We start from the raw sequence: 21,618 nt of genomic DNA, 5'->3' as shown, positions 1-21,618 counted from the left end.
ATGGCATAATTACTTGTACCTTGGTTTATTGAATGTTGAAGAGAACATCCAGTCAAAAAGGGATAATTTGTAGGATTAGTAAGATAGTTGGTAGGTTTTGAAAGAAGAGTGAGTATAGGATTTGGATAAAAAGATCTTTAGCTGTAGGGTTTCGGATAGAGTGAATGTAATTGTCAGCACATGTGGAGAGTCTGTCAAAAGGATGAACTGGGGAAAAAAGTAGGAATGCAGATATCAATTGACATTAGGATATCAGGCAAAGTATAAAGTGAGTGATAGAATTATACATTTTCAACAGGCTTGAGTTTGAATATATAATCTTAGGAAGAAACAAACATGTAGTCACCAATAGGATGAACTTTTGAGAGCATTAGGCAACATGGACATGGATGTTTTCCGTAATCCATGCTCACTTTTCATTTAGGCTTTGGTACAAACATAAGTTTGACCTCTTCTTTCTGTGTGCAGAATACTACTGTGGTAAAATGTATATGTAGATCAGGTGACATGAGTATTTCTTCCACCATTTCTGGGAGCAATATTTTGAAGACGTATAAATTATTTTTGGAGGTAAAAATGGTGTACACTGTGTCTATAATTATAGAAATAATGCATGAATAGACCATACTGTAAATAAATAATATAACTTGTTCTAACTTTAAATAATGGATTGAATTGATATCTGAAAATATACAGAAAATCTTACATTGATATACAATCCTTCATTCCAACCAGTAATATATCTAATGGTTATATCAGCATTATGGTTTTTCATGAAGAATGTGTGAGTTTTGCTTCAAAAGTGATTATGGAAATCGGAAATAATGTGTTTGGAAAGAAGTCTCATGAAAAGACCAGTCAAGAAACCTGGAGGAATACATGTGTTTTGAAGCAGAAAGTGATTGAAAGTGAAACAAATGCCTATATATTTGTGAACTTGTGGATCAAATATATATCCTATGATGTGCATAAACTGAAGAAATAGTAATGTACCACTGTTACATAAAAATGAACGTCAAAATACACATCATGTCCTCTCCCACAGGAATCTACTTGCATTGATGTTAAACTGGGTCAGTTATTGTAGAAATATTAGGATAATGCCGCAGTCTTGCTGGGCACAATCAGGAGCCACTTGCCAAAAGAAACGAACTTTATTTTTAGAACCACACACGCCAAACAAAACAGCCTCTCAGGAAAAACCTTCAGAGCCCCAACTGCCACCACTGGCTTCCCAAAACCTCTCCCTCCCACATGAGCCTCTCTCCGCCTCCCACAATCCTCCTGCTCTTGAGGCCGATTGGCTGGGTCATGTGGGCAAAGTCAAAAAAAGTCCCCCAATGAGCAGTTTTGTGGTCTGAAAGGGCAGGGAAACAGCCCATTGAGCATCACCGCAGAGGAGCCAATCAGCTAGTTGTTGCTGGGGCCGCTGTGAGCCAATCATCAGCCGGCAGCTGGAAGTTTGCTGGCAGCAGGAATTTTGCTGGGGCCCCTTCGGCTGTGGCTCTCAACATCTTCCCCTCTCTGTTTAAACAACACGCATGTGGCTTAGGGACCGTGCCTGCCTTAGGTTGTCCAATAGTACATATGGTCTTTACCCGTTAAGTTGGTACCATTGCAATTGGATCTTACCCGTCACTGACTACCCGTCCAGTATAGAGCCACACCTGTGGAGAGGTCTTTGTACCAGCGGGGGTGGGTGAGGTTCTTTGCCTCACCTCTGTTGGCCCCCCCAAATTTTAGCTGGACGATCATGACACGCAGAAGGGAGGAAGATACACCAAGCCAATTGACGGCTCCTTTTGGAAAAATTGTACCACCGATGACATCATCAGCAAATATACCCCAACACTACGACAAGTCGCTGCACCAACAGATAGTTCACAATGCATTTAGGTGAGTTCACATGTGTCCAGGCAAGTTCTGCAAGCAGTACAGGGATGGCTATTGCAGAAGCTGTAGATTGGAATTATCTTTGATTTCACCTGCACTGGGATGAAGATAGGAACTCTGGCAAAAATGTCTAAAGAAAAAAATTATGTAACATTCCAGAAGGCACAAAAACCAAAAAAAAAAAAAAAAAAAAAAAAACATATGTAACATTCCAGAAGGCACATCAAAAACCAAAATGGCCCAAAAAGCATTCATTGAGGATGAAGTCTCTCACCTTCCTCTGTAAGGTTCCTGACCTCCATAAAATGAGAATAGGGATTTATTGGGTCAAATGAGTTCTTCAAAACCCTGCAGAGGGTAGCCAATGGGTTATTGGGTTTTTTCATTACTCCAATTCACATCAAGAATCTATACTCCACAGACAGTAGGCCTCAAATTAGAGAAGCAGAGCAGTACTAAAGTCAGGGTTATTTGATCACTCCTGATTCACAGAATGGGTCTCCAGGCCACCTGGACTTTAGGCAAATGAGAGGAAAGGGAGATTATTTTGGACACTGTCTTGGGCTGTGCCCCTCAAGGAAACGTCAAGCCAGAGGTTATGATGAGCGTCTATATGGAAGAAGATGAGGGCCATTTGGTAGTTTTTTGGTTTTCCTTGTGGTCATTTATGTGGCAGTCGGAAGAGATGACTGGGTCCACCAGGGCTTGAACTCTGGTGTGATTCCCCTTAGAGACTGAGTTCTGGAACTTACCTCAGAGAAGTATTGCCATGATTTGTGTTGGGATTTTAGGCGGCCACCCATGAGAGTCGCCCGTTGAAACTGAGATCTAGGCCTGGGGTGGCTTTCCACAGAGCACTGGGAATCTCAGACAGAATATCATATGATATTATTTTGAAATACTTGCCAGACATAGTTGAGAGTCAAAACACACATGGACCTCACATTGTAGACCTCAATTGGCCTGGCTTCATGTGACTATTTGGCCACTCTTTGGAAAGCCTTGCCTGTGAGAGTTCTCCAGAACATTCCTTGAAATGAGCTTCCTCAACATTGAATAATTCCTGAAAGAATTGAAACAAATAATGCCTCCAACTTCATCCTTGTAAAATGGCTAGATAAATACCATGAAATTTTTGAAATTCGCATGATGAGGTGGCACTGGAGAACCTTTGATGTTCTGTTGCTCATCATTAGTGTACCAGACAGTGCCTTGATTGATTGGGTATAATGAAAGTGGTGTAGAACAGAGATGCCGGTTAGATGGAGACTGCGGAGTATTTGGCCCAGAACTGTGGTGTGCAGGTGTGTGATAAAATATTTATGGTGGTGCCATGTGGATCTGCCATTGATTTCCAAATGGCTTTTAGCTGACATGGTGCACCCAGCAGACCCTTATATGCAAAGGCATCTTGTTATATGGAGAGGTTTCAGGGCAATGTTCAGAATCAGGTTGCTATGGTCAAGGGGGCAAGCTATGTGGGATAGAAGCCGGATTGGTGCGTTCTCCTGGAGACTCTGACCCACCACATGTCACAGAACTCCCTCCAACACTATGTCCCAGTTGAACTCCTTGTATTTCTTGAAGCAAATACCAAACTCCCAGTTCAGCACCAAGAAACACCATGAAAATTGAAGGATGACTAAATGGCTTCATCGTCCACACAGTTAGACACTTTGGCCCAGTGGCCTCTGTTTACCTACAAAGAGAAAAATCAGCACTGCTGCCTCAGGTTCACTGGAAAATAAGAAACCATGTTCTCCAGGTCACATAGATTCAGACCCAGCTTTGATGGTTTCACTACAAATGAAGACAAAGCTACTGACAACAACATATATTTCAAGTGCCACACCTCAGAGGCAGTTTCTCCAGAAGTCTTTTTTCCAGCAGACCTCCATGGTTGTGGAGTGTTTACCCAGTTCCTTACTTCTGGAAACTCCTCTACCTGCTCCCAGGTTGAGAACTCCTGAGAATTTTCCATTCCAGATATGTATTCACAGATTTTCTTACTCTTCTCCTCTAATTGTGTCTCACTTGGGGCAAAGGTAATGTCAAGGCATTGTTCTAGGTGAGAGTGGGAAGATTATTGCGTAGCACATATTTGCATACACATTGGATACATTATCCTATTTTCCATTTGAAATACTGAATTCCCGACACTAACCCATACCCTACTAGACTCTGACTACTTATCCTAAAATGATGGAGAAAAAGAAACCTAACAGAATAGAAATACAGGCCTTTTGTAGGAGGCATGGTGTATACTTGGATTTTCCTTCTCCTTTATCAAGGATATGTGTTATGAATCTAGTCAACTTTTCATTGTAAAATTTCTCCATGAGTTTTCAAAGTTAACACATATGTAAATTCCTGTCTCCTTTTCTCTGTAGCCTCTTTAGAACATGTATATTTTTATGCATATATAGACTCCTACCTGGTAACACACGTACATTCTTGTGAGCTCACTGACTTTGGAATATACAAATTATGAGAATAGATAACTTCCCCTAAATACTGATGGAACTGAAAATTCAACCTATGGGTGAGCTTCCTAGTGAACAACATCATACATAAATCCATGTTCAGTAAAATGAATATTTTTAGATATGTGGATGATATATATTTCATGATAAATTTTGATTGGCATATATATTGCTACATTTTATTGTTGTGTGTGTGTGTATATATATATATATGTATATATATGTATATATATATATATATATTTATATATATGTATGTATATATATATATATTTATATATATATATATATATATATATATATATATATATATATATATTCACGAGATTTTCCAGATTTTCCAAAATATGAAATAAATGTGTCTTATTATACACTCCCTAAATTCATTCAAGTTCATGTATGTGGATTTAAAATCAACATTTTACATGATTATCATCAGTCTGGCTGGGCACAATTCAGGAGCCAACTGTCAAAAGAAACGAACTTTATTTTTAGAACCACACAAACCAAACAAAACAGCTTCTCAGGAAAAACCCTCAGAGCCCAACTGCCACCACAGTCTTCCCACAAGCCTCTCCCTCAACCACAAGCCTCCTCCTTTTGAGGCCGATTGGCTGGGTCACATGGGCGGAGCCAAAAAAGTCCACCAATGAGCAGCTCCGTTGTCTGAAAGGGCAAGGAAACATCCCATTGAGCATCACCACAGAGGAGCCAATCAGCTAGATGTTGCTGGGGCCTCTGTGAGCCAATCATCCACTGGCAGTCTGAATGGGCGGGGAAACAGCTCAATGAGCATCTGCAGTGAGCATCACCACAGAGGAGCCAATGAGCTAGATGTTGCTGGGGCCGCTGTGAGCCAATCATCAGCCGGCAGCTGGAAGTTTGCTGGCAGTTGGAGGTTTCCTGGGGCCCCTTTGGCTGTGGCTCTCAACATCTCCCCCTCTCTGTTTAAACAACAAGCATGTGGCTTAGGGACCATGCCTGCCTTTGGTTGTTCAAAACTACATATGGTCCTTACTGGAGAACCTTGGCTGTGGCTATCAACAGGATTTGTATGTACCATTCACTGAAGTTAGTTTTCAGTACTAGGAAACAAATATGTATTTCAGGTGGATAAATATTTCTGCGAAAAATCTTGTGAAAAGTTGATTTTAAATCCACATACTTGAACATAAATGAATTTAGGGAGTGTAAATAAGATACATATATTTCATATTTTGAAAAATCTGGAGAGTGTGTGGGTGTGTGTGTGTATACACACACACACACACACACACAAATATTAAAATGTAGCCACATATATGCAAATCGAAATTCACCATGAAATACACATCAATCAAAGATCCAAAAATATTCAATTTTCTAACAGGGATTTATGTATAATGTTGTTCTACTAAGAAGCTCACCCATTATTTGAATTTTCAGTTCCAACAGCGTTTAGGAGGAGTGATGTCTTCTCACAAATTGTATCTCCCAAGTCAGTCACCTCACAAGAATGTAGGTGTGACACCAGGTAGGATTTGATATGTGCATATAAAAATACATTGCTGAATAGGCTACAGACAAAGGGAGACAGGAATTCACATATTTGTTAACTTTAAAAACACATGGAGATCTATTTCAATTAAAAATAGACTGGATTTATAACACCTAACATTTATCATGAAAAAGGCAAGATCAACTATACACCATGCCTCGTCTGAACTGCTTGTATTTCAATTCTGTTTGTGTTACTTTTCTGCATCATATTAGAATTAGTAGTCAGAGTCTAGTAGGGTATGGGTTCGTGTCAGGGATTCAGTATTTCGAATGGAAAATTGGAAAATGAATCCAATGTGTATGCAAATATGTGCTACACACAAAAAATTCCCACTCTCATTCAGAACAATGGCCTGAAATAACCACGCCCCATGTAAGAAACAATTAGAGGAGAAGAGTTAGAAAATCTGTGAATACATACGTAGAATGGAAAATGCTCAGTAGTTCACAACCTTTGAGGTGGAAAAGACGTTTCCAAACCTTAGGGACAGGGTAAAACTCCACCAACATGGAACTCTGCTGGCCTAAACACTTCTGGAGATACTGACAATGAGGTTGGGTACTTGAAATATATGTTGTTGTCAGAACCTTTAGCTTCCTTTGTAGTGAGACCATCAAACTTGGGTCTGCATTTTTGTGACCTGGAGGACATGAATTCTTATTGTCCAATGGACATGAGGCAGCAGTGCTGAATTCACTCTTTGTAGCTAAACTGTGGCCACTGGGGGATAAGTGTCTCCCCGTCTGGAATTTGAAATCATTTGGTCATGCTCCACTTTTTGTGGTGTTTCTTGCTGCTGCAGTGGGTGTTTTGTATTTGGTTCATGACATACAAAGAGTTAAACTGGGACACAATGCTGGAGGGAGTCCTGTAACGTATGGTGTGTCAAGGTCTGCAGGAGAATGCACCAACCAGGCTTCTATCCCCCATTGCTTGCCCCCTTTACCATAGGAACTTGATTCTGAATATTGCCCTGAAAACTCTCCATGTAACATGATGCCTTTACATACAAAGTTCTGCTAGCTGCACCATGTCAGTCACAAGCCATTTGAAAGCCAATGTAAGATCCACATGACCCCACCACAGATGTATTGTCACACACCTGCACACAACTGCTCTAGGCCCACCACTCAGCAGGCTCCAACTTACTGGCATCTCTGTTCTACACCATTTTCATGAAATACAGTCAATGAAGGCATTTTCTGGTACACTCATGATCAGCAACAGGACATCCAAAGGTTCTCCAGTGCCACCTGGTCATGGGAATTTCAAAATTTGGTGGTAGTTATCTAGCCATTTTTGAAGGATGAAGTTGGAGGCACTGTGGGTTTAAATTCATTCAGGAGCCATTAAATATTGAGTAAGTTCATTTCGATGAAAGCTCTGGAGAACTCTCACAGGAAAGGCTTCCCAAAGAGTGGCCCAAGGTCACATGAAGCCAGGCCCATTGAGGTCTACAATGTGAGGTCCATGTGTGTTTTGACTCTCAACTATGGCTGTCAAGTCTTTCAAAATAAAATCATGTGATATCCTTGCTGAGATTCTCAGTGCTCTGTGGAAAGTAACCCTGGGCTTAGATCTCAGTTTCCAAGGGTGACTCTCATGCATGGCCTGCTAAAATCCCAACACAATTCATGGCAATACTTCTCTGAGGTCAGTTCCAGAACTCAGTCTCTAAGGTAAATCACACCTGAGTTCAATCCCAGGTGGACCCAGTCATCTCTTCCAAACGCCACACAAATGACCACAATTAAAACCAAAACACTCCCACATGGCCCTCATCTTCTTGCATATAGACACACATCATAACCACTGGCTGGTGGTTTTCATGAGTTGCGCAGCCTAAGACAGTATCCAAAATAAGCTCCCTTGCCCCTCATTTGCCTAAAGTCATGGTGGCCTGGACACCCTTCCTGTGAACCATGAGTGATCAAAAAGGCTTGCTGTTAATACTGCTTCGATTTTCCAATTTTAGGCCTACTGACTCTTCGGTTTAGATTCTTAATGTTAAATGGAGTCATGAGAAAAACCAAGCACCTCTGGGCTAGCCTCTTCAGGGCTTTGAAAAACTCATTTGACCAAAAAGATCTTGATTCTCACTTGATGGAGGTCAGGATCCTTAGAAGAATTCGAGAGACTTCATCCACAATGACTGCTCTTTTGGCCATTTTGGTTTTGGATACACAAGAGATCTTTCTTTAGATCCCTCAGGTTCTGAGAATCTAGGCCACAGCCTCACAGGGGGCCAAGAGCCTGAATCAGACACATCCCATTCCAAAGCAATTAAGCAAAGAGCCACAGGTGATGCCCATTTATTTCCATTTGAAAACTGTTTTCTTCATGCTTCACAAAGGGGTGGCCTGAGGCAAAGATGTTCCTGACATTCAGTGCAACAGAACAATAGGTAAGCAAAATTCCCAAAGCAGGGTTTCTCCACTGAGACTTTCCTGATCACACTGATATCTGAGTTTTCTGAGATGCTCACCATTCCCTTCAGCTATGTAGTACATGGCCATGTCACAGAGCTTGGAGGTGGTACATATTTTGGACACAAAACCATCAGTCTATTCTGGAGAGTGCCCACAATTCAGGAAGAAAACAGGAACTTAGGAAGATAGTAGGTGTTGCCCATCTATAAGACAAGCCACAGTCCATTCATAAATCGGGCAGGATGAATGCTGAGAAGATTTCAACTAGACAGGACTCATCCATTGATGCATTTTCTTTTCTAATGTCTACAACCAGGGGCACAGTGGGATACACTGATATCCAAACACATGCCTTGTCAAACGACTTACTACAAACAGGTCCCGCCAAAACAAACAAACCGCCATTCCTACCTATTCTCAGAACATGAGACAAATTCACAAATCCCCACCCACACCCACAAAGACACCTCCTTCCCCCAAGTAGGTCTGTGACTATCTGGAGTTTCCACTGACTCGTGGGCCATAGTATGTTCCAAATAAATGGCCTTCCTGTCTCAGACCTGCTTTCCTTGTGCAACTCTGTGAATTTGTCAGGAGCCAGCAGTGTGCCACTACCTGCTTTCTCAGGAAAAACCCTATTCAGAGCTTTCCTGCGTTTTGGACATCCTCACATCAGTAGGTACCAAAAATGAATGTCTGTGTCCTTGGTAAATCCAAACAAGGAGACCACTGGGACTGGGACTGGACTGGCTATGGGTTCCTGTCTTCCTGGATCCCAAGTTCAGAGAGTTCCAACACCAAAGAAGTGATGTGAGGTCACTTCCTTCAGGAACTGAATCAGATCACTGCCTTGGCAACCTCTTTGTCCTAACAGTTGCTTCCAAGGCTACCATGAGAAAGAGGCTGCCCCTACTTCCTGTGACACTTTCACAAGTTAGAATGCTATATCAACCATAGGCACCCGGGAGCAGCTCTCCACACAGGCCTGGTTTGGTCCATCTTCTCTACATTAAAAAGAGAAAGGCTGATTCAGAAACAACCCTTCATTCTGACCATGTTGTTTGCCAGGGAAGATGACTTTTGCTCTCTCAGGTCCTTCATAGCTGCCTACATCTTCTCCAGTGATCATTTCTGCATGGAATTTTGTGGTTCTCAGCAGGTGGAAGATCCCCTACATTCCTATATTGTAAGACCAACTTTGTCCCTGCTCCTCTGTAAAGTTAGATTGAGGGAACAGTGTATGGTTAGGGTTAATAACATGTTCGATTTGGGTTAGAAATTATTCTGCTGGATGAATAATTGTACAAGAATAATGAGGTGAAATGTATGTAGGAAAACAGAAATCTAAGTAAAATTTGAAGCCCAGAAGGGGATTGGGCTTCAAGGGATTGTGATACTTAGCATTGCGATCAAGGGATTGTGATACTTAGCATTGAATTATGTTCTGCAGAGATGTCTCAGAGAGATCGATATACAATGGCATAAGACCCTGTACCTTGGATTATTGAATGTAGAAGAGAACATCCAGTCAGAAAGCATTAATAGGTAGGATTAGGAAGATAGTCAGTAGGTTTAGGAGGAAGAGTGATTATAGGATTTGGAACAAAAGTTTCTTAGCAATAGGGTTTCGATTAGAGTGTGAATGGAAATGTCAGCACATGTGAAGAGTCAGTCACAATGATGAACTGGGGAAAATATGTAGGAAAGCAATCAATAGAGACATTATGAAATCAGGAAAAGTATAAAGTGAGAGAAAGGATTAGATGTTTTCAACAGGGTTGAATTTGAATATATAATCTTAGGAAGAAACAAATATATTGTCACAAATAGGATTGATTTTTGAGAGCATTAGGCAACTTGGACATGGATGTTTTTAGTAATCCATATTCACTTTACATTTAGGCTTTGGTACAAACATAAGTGTGACCTTTTCTTTTTGTGTCCAAATATTACTGTGATAAAATGTATATGTAGATAAGGTGACATGAGTATTTCTTCCATCATTTCTGAGACCAATAATTTGAAGACGTATAAATTAGTATTGGGTTTACAAAGAGGTGTACCCTGTGTCTATGAATATAAAGAAAAAGCATGAATAGACTGTACAGTGAATAAATAATATAACTGGATTCACTTTAAATCATGGATTGAATTGATATCTGAAAATATATAAGAAATATTATATTGATACAAAATCATTCATTCCAACCAGTTATACATCTAATGGTAATATTGGGGTTATGGATTATCATGAAGGGTGTGTGAGTTTTGCTTCAAAAGTGATTATGGAAATCGAAAATAATGTATTTGGAAAGAAGTCTCATGAGAAGACCAGTCAAGAAACATGGAGGAATACATGTGTTTCGAAGCAGAAAATGATTGAAAGTGAAACAAATGCCTATAATTTTGTAACTTGTGAATGAAATATATATCTTATAATGTGCATAAACTGAAGAAATAGTAAAATACCAGTGGTGAATAAGAATGAACATAAAAATACACATCATGTCCCATAGGAATCTACTTGCATTAATGAGAAACTGGGTCAATTATTGTAGAAATATTAGGATTTGTATTCATGATTCACTGAAGTTAATTTTCAGTAATAGGAAACAAATAGTATTTCAGGTGGTTGAATATTTCCGAGAATAATCTTGTGAAATGTTGACTATAAATCCTCATACATGAACTAGAATGAAATTAAGGAGTGTATAATAAGACACATATATTTAATATTTTAAAACATCTGGAGTGTGTATACACACACACACACACACACACACACACACACACATTAAAAAGTAGTAGTATATATGCCAATCGAAATTCATCATGAAATATATATCATCCACAGATCGAAAAATATTCATTTTCCTGAACATGGAATTATGTATAATATTGTTCAACTAGGAAGCTCACACAGAGGATGAATTTTCAGATCCCACAGTGTTTAGGAGGAGTGATCACTTCTCACAATTTGTATCTGCCAAGTCAGACACCTGACAAGAATGTACGTGTGATACCAGGTAGGATTCTATATATGCATATAAAAATAGATGTGCTGAATAGGCTACATAGAATGGGAGAGAGGAATTCACATATTTGTTAACTTTAAAAACACATGGAGAACTATATCAATACAAATTGACTAGATTTATAACACCAACACTTTGTCACGCAAAAGCCGTGTCCAACTATACACTATGCCTCCTCTGATATGCTTGTATTTCTATTCTGTTTGAGTTATTTTTCTCCATCATATTAGGATTAGTAGTCAGAGTATAGTAGGTTATGGGTTAGTGTCAGGGATTCAGTATTTCAAGTAGAAAATAGGAAAATGAATCTAATAAGCATGAAAATATGTGCTACAAAAAATATTCCCACTCTCATCCAGAAGAATGCCTTGAAATTATCATCGCCCATAGTATGACACAATTAGAGGAGAAGAGTTAGAAAATATGTGAATACATATCTGGACTGGAAAATGCTCAGCATTACACAACTATGGAGGTGGTAGAACAGTTTCCAAAAGTAAAGGACAGTGTAAACCCTCTACAAACATGGAGCTATGCTGGCCTAAAGACTTCTTGAGAAACTGCCTCTGAGTTTGGGTAGTTGAAATATATGTTGTTGTCAGGAGCTTAACTTCCTTTGTAGTGAGACCATCAAAGTTTGGTCTGCATCTATGTGACCTGGAGGACATGGTTTCTTATTTTCCAATGAACATGAGGCTGCAGTGCTGAATTCACTCTTTGTAGCTAAACTGTGGTCACTGGGGGCTAAGTGTCTCCCCATGTGGACTTTGAAGCCATTTGGTCATCCTCCACTTTTCCTGGTGTTTCTTGCTGCTGCACTGGGTGTTTTGTATTTGCTTCACGACATACAAGGAATTCAACTGGGAAACAGTGCTGGAGGGAGTCCTGTAACATGTGGTGGGTCAGGGTCTGCAGGAGAATGCCCCAACTTGGCTTCTATCCCACATTGCTTGCCCCCTTGACCATACCAACCTGATTCTGAACATTGCCCTGAAACCTCTCCATATTACAAGATGCCATTTCATATAATGGTCTGATGGCTGCACGAAGTCAGTCACAAGCAATTTGGAAGCCAATGTAATATCCACATGGCCACACCACAGATGTATTATCACACACCTGCACAACACTGCTCTAGGCCCACTACTCAGCACGCTCTAACTTACTGGCATCTCTGTTCTACACCATTTTCAAGAAACCCAGTAAATCAAGGCACTGTCTGGTACACTCATGATCATCAATGGGACATCCAATGGTTATCCAGTGCCACCTGGTCATTGGGAATTTCAAAAATTTCATGATATTTATCTATCCATTTTTCAAGAATGAAGTTGAAGGCACTTTGGGGTTTCCATTCATCCCAGAACCATTAAATGGTGAGGAAGCTCATTTCAATGAAAGCTCTGAGGAACTCTCACAGGCAAGGCTTCTCAGAGTGTGCCCAAAAGGTCACATGAAGCCAGGCCCTTTAAGGTCTATAATGTGAGGTCCTTGTGTGTTTTGACTCTTAACTGTGGCTGCCAAGTTTTTCAGAATAAAATCATGTGATATCCTTGCTGAGATTCTCAGTGCTCTGTTGAAAGCTTTCCTGGGCCTAGATCTCAGGTTTCAAGGGCGACTCTTATGCATGGCCTCCTACAATCCCAACACAACTCATGGCAATACTTCTCTGAGGTCAGTTTCAGAACTCAGTTTCTAAGGGGAATCACACCAGAGTTCAAGCCCATGTGGACCCAGTCATCTATTCCAAACGCCACAAAAATGACCACATTTAAAACCAAAACATTCCCACATTGCCCTTATCTTTAACCATATAAACACTCATCATTAACTCTGGCTGCAGGTTTCCAAGAGTGGCGCAGCCCAAGACAGTGTCCAAATAATGCACCCTTGCCCCTGATATGTCCAAAGTAAGGGTGGCCTGTTCACCCTTCTTATGAACCAGGAGTGATCAAATAGGCCTGCCATAAATACTGCTCTGCTTCTCCAATTTGAGGCCTACTGACTGTCAGGTATAGATTCTTTATGTGATTTGGCATCATGAGACAACCCAAGCAGTTCTGCAGGAATTTGAAGAACTCATTTGATCCAAAGGATCCCTATTCTCACTTGATGGAGGTCAGGAACCAAACAGAAGAAGGCAAGAGACTTCATCCACAATGACAGATTTTTTGCCATTTTGGTTTGGATGCACACATGGGATCTTCTTTAGATCTATCAGGAGCTGAGAATTTTAGCCACAGCCTCAAACAGGGCCTAGTGTCTGATTAAGACACATCCCTTTCCAGAGCAATTAAGCAAAGAGCCACAGGTGATGCCCATTCATTTCCATTTGAAAACTATTTCTTCAGGCTTCACAAAGGGGTGGCCTGAGGCAAAGACCTTCCTGACATTCAAGGCAACAGAAACATAGATAAGCAAATGGAGCCAAGCAGGGTTTCTCCACTGAGACTTTACTGGTCACACTGGTATCTGAGTTTTCTGAGATGTTCCCATTCCCTTCAGCTATCAAGGACATGGCCATGTCACAGAGTTTGGAGGTGGTACATATCTTGAACAATAAACCATGATACTATTCTGGAGAGTGGCCAGAATTCAGGAAGAAAACAGCAACTTAGGAAGTTAGTAGGTGTTTCCCATCCATAAGGCAAGCAACAGTCCATTAATCAATTGTGCAGGATGAATGCTGTGAATCTTTCTACTAGACAGGACACCTCCTTTGATGCATTCTCGTTTCTAATGTCTAAAACCACGGACACAGTGGCTACACAGACATAGAAACACTCGCCTTGTCTAAAGACTTACTAGAAAAAGTCGACTCCAAACCAAACCAACCACCTTTCCTACCTATTCTCAGAACATGAAACAAAACCACAAACTCACACCCACAACCAAAAAGGCACCTCCTTCCCAAAAATAGGTCTTTAACTATCTGGAGTGTCCTCTGACTGGTGGGCCATACTATGTTCCACTCGAAATGGCCTGTCTGGTCTCAGATCTTGTCTCCTTGGCCAACTCTGTTATTCTGGGAGGAGCCAGTGGTTAGCCACAACCTGCTGTCTCAAGAAAGGCCCCTCTTCAGAGCTCTACTGGCATTTGGCCATCCTCACATCAGTAGGTACCAAGAAGGTCTGACTCTGTACTTGGTAAATCCAAACAAGTGAGCCCACTGGGACTGGGACTGGGACTGGCTCTTGGTGCCTGGCTTCTTGCATCCCAATTTCAGAGAGTTCCATCACCAAGAAAATGAGGTATGTCACTTTCTTTGGAACTGAATGAGGCCACTGCCTTGGCAACAACTTTGTCCTAACACTTGCTTACAATGGTCCCATGAGTTGGAGGGTGCCCCTACTTCCTGTGACAATTTGACTAGTTAGAATGGTATATCAAAATAGACACCATGGAACAGCTCTCCACGAAGGCCTGGTTAGGTCCATCTTCTCTACATTAAGAAGAGAGAGTCTGATGCATACACATCCCTTCGTCCTGTGCAGGTTGTTTGCCATGGAAGATGGCTTTTGCTCATTCAGGTCCTTCATAGCTGCCTACATCTTCTCCAGGGATAATTTCTACATCGAACTTTGAGGTTCTCAGCAGTTGGAAGATCACCTACATCCCTTATTGAAAGAATAGCCCTGTCCCTGCTCTTTTGTAATGTTAGATTGAGGCAACAGTGTATGGTTAGGGTTAATAACAGGTTCGATTTGGGTTAGGAATCATTCTGCAGGATGAATAATGGTATTGGGAACCTGCAATATATAGAAATATAGTGGTTAAATATAAGTATGGAAACAGAAATCTAGGTAAGATTTGAAGCTCAGAAGTGCATTGGGCAATAGATTGGGACACGTAGCTTTGAATTACGTTCTGCATACATATTTCAGAAAAATCGATATACAATGGCATAGGACCTTGTACCTCGGATGATTGAATGTAGTAGAGTACATCCACTCAAAAAGGGATAGTCGATAGGATCAGGAAGATAGTCAGTATGTTTCGGAAGAAGATAGAGTATAGGATTTGGACCAAAGTTCATTAGCAATAGGGTTTTGGTTAGAGAGTGAATGTCAATGTCATCACATGTGAAGGGTCAGTCACAATGTTGAACTGGGAAAAATATGTAGGAAAGTAGATATCAATAGAGACATTAGGAAATCAGGCAAAGTATAAAGTGAGTGAAAAAACTAGACATTTCCAACAGTTTTGAGGTTGAATATATAATCTTAGGAAGAAACAAAAATGTGGTCACCAATAGGATTGACATTTGAGAGCATTAGGCAACCTGGATATGGATGTTTTTAGTAATCCATCTTCAGTTTCCATTTAGGCTTTGGTACAATCATACGTGTGACTTTTGCATTTTGTGTCCAGAATATTACTGTGGTAATATGCATATGTAGATCAGGTGACATGAGTATTTCTTCCACCATTTCTGGGAGCAATATTTAGAAGAAGAATAAATTAGTATTGGGCATACTAAGAGGTGTACCCTGTGTCTATGAATATAGAGATAATGCATGAATAGACCATATAGTGAATAAATAATATAACTGGTTCCACTTAAAATAATGGATTAAACTGATATCAGAATATATATAAGAAATACTATATTGATATGAAATCATTCCTTCCAACCAGTTATACATCTAATGGTGATATTATAGTTATGGTTTATCATGAAGTGAGTGTCAGTTTTGCTTCAAAAGTGATAAAGGAAATCAAAAATAATGTATTTGGAAAGAAGTCTCATGATAAGACCAGTCAAGAAACCTGGAAGAATCCATGTGTTCTGAAGCAGGAAGTGATTGAAAGTGAAACAAATGCCTATAAGTTTGCTAACTTGTGGATGAAATATGTATCCTATGATGTGCATAAATTGAAGAAATAGTAATGTACCAGTGTTGAATTAAAATAAATTTCAAAATACACATCATGTCACATAGGAATGTACTTGCATTGATGTTAAACTGGGTCAGTTACTGTAGAAGTATTAGTATTTGTATGCAACATTAACTGAAGTTAGTTTTTAGTACTGCAAACAATATGTATTTCAGGTGGATGAATATTTCTGAGAATGATCTTGTGAAAAGTTGATTATAAATCCATATACATGAACATGAATGAATTTAGTGAGTGTATATAAGACAGATATATTTCATATTTTGAAAAATCTGGAGAGTGTATATATATATATATACAAAAAAAACACACACAGACAATAAATTAGCAATCGAAATTTATCATGAAATATATATCTTCCACAGATGCAAAATTATTTCTTTTAGAACATGGATTTATGTATAATGTTGTTCTTCTAGGAAACACACCCCTAGGTTAAATTTTCAGTTCCAACAGAGTTTAACAGGAGTGATCATTTCTCACAAATTGTATTTGCCAAATTAGCCTCCTCACAAGAATGTAGGTGTGATACCAGGTAGTGTTCTATATGTGCATTTAAAAATACATGTGCTGAATAGGCTACAGAGAAAGGGAGAGAGGAATTCACATATTTGTTAACATTAAAAACACATGGAGAACTATTTCAATTAAAAATTGACTAGATTTATAACACCTACAATTAATCATGCAAAAAACAAGTCCAACTATACACCATGATTCCTCTGAACTGCTAGTATTCCTATTCTGTTTGTGTTACTTTTCTCCATCATATTAGGAGTAGTAGTCAGAGTTTATTAGGGTATGCGTTAGTGTCAGGGATTCAGTATTTCGAATGGAAAATTGGAAAATGACTCTAAAGGGTATGCAAATATGTGCTACACAAAAATGTTCACACTCTCATCCAGAAGATTGCCTTGGCATTACCTTAGTTCCAAGTAAGATACAATAAAGGAGAAAAGTTAGAAAATCTGTAAATACATATCAGGAATAAAAAATGCTCAGGAGTTCACAAACTTGTAGGTGGTAGAGGAGTTTCCAAAAGTAAGGGACAGGGTAAACACTCCACAAACATTGAGCTCTGCTTGTGTAAAGACTTCTTGAGAAACTCTCTGAGGTTGGGCTCTTAAAATACATGTTGTTGTCAGGAGCTTTAGCTTCCTTTGTTGTGTGACCATCAAATCTGGGTGTGCAAATATGTGACCTGAAGGACATTGTTTCTAATTTTCCAATGAAAATGAGGCAGCAGTGCTGAATACTCTTTTTGTAGTTAAACTATGGCCACTGGGGTGTAAGTGTCTCCCCGGGTTGACTGTGAAGCCATTTGGTCATGCTCCAATTTTCGTGGTGTTACTCCTTGGTGCACTGGGAGTTTGGTATTTGCTTCATGAAATACAAGGAGTTCAACTGGGACACAGTGCTGGAGGGAGTTCTGTCACGTGTGGAGGGACACGGTCTGCATGAGAATGCACCAACCAGGATTCTGTCCCACATAGGTTGCCCCTTTGTCCATAGCAACCTGATTCTGAACATTTCCCAGAAACCTATCCATATAACAAGATGCCTTTACATATAAGGGTCTGCTGGCTGTACCCTGTCAATCACAAGGCAATTGGAAGCCAATGGCAGATCCACATGCCCCAACACACATGTTTTTTCACACACCTTCACACCACTGCTCTAGGCCCACTAATGAACAGGCTCCAACTTACTGGCATTACTGTTCTACACAATTTTCATGAAACCCAGTCAGTCAAGGCACTGTCTGATACACTCATGATCAGCAACAGGACATCCAAAAGTTTTCCAGTGCCACCTGGTGATGGGAATTTCAAAAATTTCATGGTATTTATCAAGCCATTTTTCGAGGATAAAGTTGGAGGCTCTGTGGGTTTCAATTCATTCAGGAACCATTAAATGTTGAAGAAGCTCATATCAATGAAAGATCTTGAGAACACTCACAGGCAAGGCTTCCCAAAGAGTGGCCAAAAGGTAACATGAAGTCAGGCCCATTGAGGTATACAATGTGAGGTCCATATGTGTTTTGACTCTCAAGTGTGGCTTTAAAGAATTTCAGAATAAAATCATGTGATATCCAGGCTGAGATTCCCAGTGCTCTGGGCAAAGCCACCCTGCACCTAGATCTCCCTGCACCACAATTAATACCTGAGATGTTGGTTGCATGGCCTAGTAAAATCCAAACACAATTCATGACAATACTTCTCTTATGTCACTTCCAGAATTCAGTCTCTCAGGGGAATCATACCAGAGTTCAAGCCCAGGTGGACCCAGTCATCTGTTCCAAGCACCAAACAAATTACCACAATTCAAAACAAAATGCTCCCACATGCCCCTTATCTTATTTCATGTAGACACTCATCATAACATCTGGATGGAGGTTTCCATGAGGGGCACAGCACAAGACAGTGTCCAAAATAACCTTTCTTGCCCCTCATTTGCCTAAAGTCAGTGTGGCCTGGAAATCCTGACTGTGAACCAGGAGTGATCAAATACGCCTGCCGTTAATACTCCTTGGCTTCTCCAATTTGATGCCTACTGACTGTGGGGTTTAGAATCTTTATGTAAACTGGATTCATGAGAAAACCCAAGCACCTATGGGCTAAACTCTGCAGGGCTTTAAAGAACTCATTTGACCCAAAGGATCCCTATTTTCACTTGATGGATGTCAGGAATCTTAGAGAAGAAGGTGAGAGTCTTCATCCACAATAACTGCTCTTTTGGCCATTTTGGTTTTGGATGCACCCATGGGATTTTTCTTTAGATCCATCAGGTGCTGAAAATCTAAGCCACAGCCTCACACAGGGCCAAGAGGGTGATTCAGACACATCCCTTTCCAAAGCAATTAAGCAAAGAGCAAAACACACACAGACATTATAAAGTGGCAATATATATGCCAATTGAAATTCATGATGAAATATATATCGTCCACAGATCCAAAAATATTAATTTTACTGAACATGGATTTATGAATAATGTTGTTAAACTAGAAAGGTTACGCTTAGGTTGAATTTTAAGATCCAATAGCATTTAGGAGGAGTGATCTCTTGTCATAATTTGTATCTGCCATGTCAACCACCTCACAAGAATGTATATGTGATACCAGGTAGGATTCTATATGTTTATATAAAAATACATGTGATGAATAGGCTACAGAGAAAGGGATAGAGGAATTCACATATTTATTAACTTAAAAAACACAAGGAGAACTATTTCAATTAAAAATTAACTAGATTTATAACACCTACCCTACATAAAGCAAAAGGAAAGTCCAACTATACACCATGCCTCTTCTGAACTGCTTGTATTTCTATTGTGTTTGTATGCACTGTGGGTTTCAAGAACCATTAAATGTTGAGGAAGCTCATTTGAATGAAACTCTGGAGAACTCTCATAGGCAAGGCTTCCCAAAGAGTGACCAAAAGGTTAGATATAGCCAGGCCCATTGAGGTCTACAATGTGAGGTCCATGTGTGTTTTGACTCTCAACTATGGCTACCAAGTCTTTAAGAATAAAATCATAGGATATCTTGGCTGAAATTCTCAGTGCTCTGTGGAAATCCACCCTCGTCCTTGATCTTAGTTTCCAAGGGCGACTCTCATGCTTGGCCTCCTAAAATATCACCACAATTCATGGCAATACTTCTCTGAGTTCAGTTCCAGAAGTCAGTCTCTAAGGGGAATCACACAAGAATTCAAGCCCAGGTGGACCCACTCATCTCTTCCAACCGTCACACAAATGACCACAATTAATACCAAAACACTCTCACATGGCCCTCCTCTTCTTCTATAAAGGCACTCATCATAACATCTGGCTGGAGGTTTCCATGAGGGGCACAGCCCAAGACAGTGTCCCAAATAAGCTCCCTTGCCACTCATTTGCCTAAATTCAGGGTGGCTTGGACACCCTTCTTGTCCACCAGGAGTGATCTGAAAGGGTAAAATAAATTGAAATTAAAGTGTAAAAGTTGAAGTGTAAAAGACTGGGTTTTGTAAAGTTTCTAAGCTGCAAGGCCTGAGTTAAAATGTAAAGGACCAGGTATTGTTAAGTTCCTATGCTACATGCAAAACCTGAAATTCCTGTAGCTTGTAGTACAATTCCCGACTGCCCAGTAAATATTCCCCCTGACCGCCTGGTTATTTAATAACCTAGGACCCTGTGTGGCCTGGCACATAGGCATTGCAAGGCCTAAAGCAATCTGTTTGAATGTGTACCTCACTTTAGAACTGACCTATCACTCCTGCCTCACCTGTTCCTGCCAATGAGTGAACTAATCATGTTTAGGAATTGTTGTTTGATTTTTCTGCGGTGTATGTTGATTTCTTAAAGGAGACTGTGATATATGTAAAGTCCCGCCCTCCCCAAAAAGTGTACTTAAGCACTGCTCAACCCCTGCTCGGGGCTCTGGGCTGCTCTCCCTTCTTGAGTGAGCACGTAGCCCCAGCATGCTGGATTGGATCCTCAATGAACGCCTTTTTCTGTTGCATGAGCTGTGGTCTCTTGGTGGTCTCTTCCTCCGACGTTCAACGGATCCTTACATTTGGTGCGTTGGCCGGGAATCACGCAGCATAGGACAAGGACACCCCAACAGACCCCTCTGGGGGTAAGTAAGGCGCTTCTTTCCATTTTTCCTTGCGATCGCTCAGAGCTTTTTGTTCAGGTTCCGTTTTTCCGTTTTTGGTTTGGGTTGGCAGAGTGGCTGCCAGCGGAGAACGTAAGTTCCCCCTGTCAGTGGTGGACAAACGTGTCCTAAAGCCACAGACCACGTCCTCGCAAGGGATGCCTTGGAGGACTCAGGGAGTGATGGATGTGCCCTCATTGGGTGAGGAGGGACGGATGAGCCCACATTAGGTGACTCTGCTGCCAACCCATCATATCTTGCTGGCTACTTTTTTATCTCAGGTTGAATTCACTGTCTGTCTTTGTGGTCTAACCCATCAGGTTTTGCCAGTTACTAGGTTCTAATCTTTACTTCTGAACTCGTGTTAAATGTTACCTGTGTGTACATGTTTGTGTCACGTTTGTATTGTCCTTGTCTCTGTTTGAGAAACTCTCATTATGGGACAAAGCCATTCCATGCCTCTGTCCTTGAAGCCTTTCCTGGTCCCTGCCTCCAATCGGACACCGTCACCCAGGATCCTATCACTCAAACCTTCTACTCCTTCCCCTCTTCCCTCCATTCTCCCTGAGTCACAAGATTGTAGATCTTGGGGTTGTGAACAAACGGGAGCTGCATGATGGTCTTTGTGTGTCTTTTTATCTGAGTTTCTGTTAAATGTGATGGCATTGTTTGGACCGATGCAGAGTCCCGAGTTCCAACCTGC

This window comes from Callospermophilus lateralis, unplaced genomic scaffold (genome assembly GCF_048772815.1).
Source record: "Callospermophilus lateralis isolate mCalLat2 unplaced genomic scaffold, mCalLat2.hap1 Scaffold_97, whole genome shotgun sequence".
Classification (NCBI taxonomy): domain Eukaryota; kingdom Metazoa; phylum Chordata; class Mammalia; order Rodentia; family Sciuridae; genus Callospermophilus; species Callospermophilus lateralis.
Note: the sequence above shows the minus strand (reverse complement) of the source record.